The sequence below is a fragment of the Gracilinanus agilis genome, chromosome 3, assembly GCF_016433145.1.
Source record: "Gracilinanus agilis isolate LMUSP501 chromosome 3, AgileGrace, whole genome shotgun sequence".
NCBI lineage: Eukaryota > Metazoa > Chordata > Mammalia > Didelphimorphia > Didelphidae > Gracilinanus > Gracilinanus agilis.
Genome location: NC_058132.1, coordinates 216,275,116 through 216,277,963, shown reverse-complemented (window position 1 = coordinate 216,277,963; position 2,848 = coordinate 216,275,116).

The following is a 2,848-nucleotide window of genomic DNA, read 5'->3' as shown; positions in this document are numbered from 1 at the left end:
TATTTATAATAAATAATAAGTTATTTATTGAATTATTAATTATTAGATGTATTAATGATAGCTACATGTAATAAATAATTAAAATAAATTAAAAATACAACATCCATAAAGACACTAGAAATTTTAGGAATAAAAAGGCCTTTCCTCAAAATAATAAGTAGTATTTATTTAAAACCATCAGCAAATATCATCTGCAATGGGGATAAGTTAGAAACCTTCCAATAACATCAGGAGTGAAGCAAGGATGCCCATTATCACCACTATTATTTAATATTGTACTAGAAATGCTAGCTGTAGCAATTTGAGAAGAAAAAATTGAAGTAATTAAAGTTGGCAATGAGGAAATTAAACTATCACTCTTTGCAGATGATGTGATCCTAGAAATCAACTAAAAATTTTGAGGAAATAATTCATAACTTTAGCAAAATTGCAGAATACAAAATAAACCCACATAAATCAGCATTTCTATTTATTTCCAACAAAAGTCAGCAATAAGAGTTAGAAAGTGAAACTCCATTTAAAATTACTCTAGATAACATAAAATATTTGGGAATCTGTCTGCCAAGATAAACACAGGAATTATATGAACACAATTACAAAACACTTTTCACACAAATAAAATTAGATCTAAACAATTGGAAAAACATTAATTGCTCATGGGTAGGCCGAGCTAATATAATTAAAATAACAATCCTACCTAAATTAATTTACTTATTCAGTGATATACCTATCAAACTATCAAAAAACTATTTTATAGAACTAGAAAAAATAACAAAATTCATCTGGAGAACAAAAGATCAAGAATATCAAGGGAATTAATGAAAAAAAAAATATGATGGATAGTGGCCTCGCATTACCAGAACTTAAACTATACTATAAAGCAGTGATCATCAAAACAATCTGGTTTTGGCTAAAAGACAGAAGGTGGGGATCAATGGAATAGACATGGGGTAAATAACCTCAGCAGTCTGGCATTTGATAAACTCGAAGATCCCATCTTTTGAGATAAGAACTCACTATTTGACAAAAACTGCTGGGATAATTGGAAAACAGTATGGCAAAAATTAGGTTTAGATCAGTATCTCATGCCCTGTACCAAGATAACTTCAAAATGGGTATATGATTTAAACATAAAGAGTGATATTATAAGCAAATTAGGTAAAAATAAAATCCTTTGCTTGTCAGATTTGTGGAGAAGGGAAGAATTTAAAACCAAACAAGAGATAGAGAACATTATAAGATATAAAATGAATAATTTTGATTATATTAAATTAAAAACGTTTTGTATAAACTAAACCAGTGCAACCAAGATTGAAGGGAAGCAACAAACTGGGGGGGAAATGTAAATTAAATTTCTCTAATGAAGGTCTAATTTTTCAAATATATAAAGAACTAAGTCAAATGTATAAGAAACCAAGCCATTCCCCAATTGACAAATGGTCAAGGGATATGAATAAGTGATGTTCAGAGGAAGAGATTAAAGCTATTAATAATCATATAAAAATGTTCTAAATCTCTCTTGATTAGAGAAATGCAAATCAAAACAACTCTGAGGTACCACCTTACACCTAACTGATTGGCCAATATGAAAGTAAAGGAAAATAATAAATGTTGGAGAGGATGTGGCAAAATTGAGACACTGATGCATTGCTAGTGGAGTTTTCCCATTCTGGAAGGCAATTTGGAATTATGCCCAAAGGGCTTTAAAAGAATGCATACCGGGGGCAGCTAGGTGGCTCCGTGGATTGAGAGCCAGGTCTAGCAAATCTGGCTTCAGACATTTCCTAGCTGTGTGACCCTGAGCAAGACACTTAACCCCCATTGCCTAGCCCTTATCGATCTTCTGCAACCTTGGAACCAATACACAATATTGATACTAAAAGGAAAGGTAAGAATTTTTAAAAATGCATACCTTTTGATTCAGCAATCCACTACTAGGTCTATATCTCAAAGAGATTTTTTTTAAATGGACCTGTTTGTACAAAAATATTTATAGCTGCTCTTTTTGTCATGGCAAAAAAATTGGAAAATGAGGGGATGTCCCTCAATTGGGGAATAGCTTAACAAATTGTGGTATATGATGGTGATGGAATACTATTGTACTATAAGGAATAATTAACTGGATGATTTCTTTAAGAACTGGAAAGACCTATATGAACTGATGAGGAGTGAAATAAATAGAACTAGGAGAACATTATACACAGTAACTGAAATATTGTGTGATGATCAAATGTTATAGACTTTGCTACTAACAGCAACACAACGAAACAGGATAATTCTGAGGGATTTATGAAAAGGAATGCTATCCACATCTAAAGAAAGAACTGTTGGAGTAGAAATACAAATGAAAACATGATTTATCACTTGTATATTTGGGTATATGGTGTGGGGTTTTGGTCTTCTAAGATTATTCTCTTACAAAAAATGAATAATATGGAAATAGGTTTTGTGATAATACATGTATAAACTAGTAGAATTTCTTGTCAACTCTGGGAGGGGGAAAAGAAGAGGGGAGGGAGACAGCATGAATCATGTAACCTTGGAAAATTTATGTGTAAATTTATCCCTGGAATAAAATAAAGAAAAATAAATAAATTTAAAAATTAAAAAAGCTATCAGGTCAAATGTATTTGTTACTGGCTAAACAAATAGTTGATTAGTGGAACAAATTAGTTGCATGAGAACTAGCATCAATAGAACATTGTGACACAATTTTTGATAAACCCAAATACTCCAAATACTGGACTAGGAATTCACTATTCAACAAAACTGCTGGAGAAGTTGGAAATCATTCTAGAGGAAATTAGGTTTAGACCAACATCTCCTATGCAGTACAATAAACTCCAAA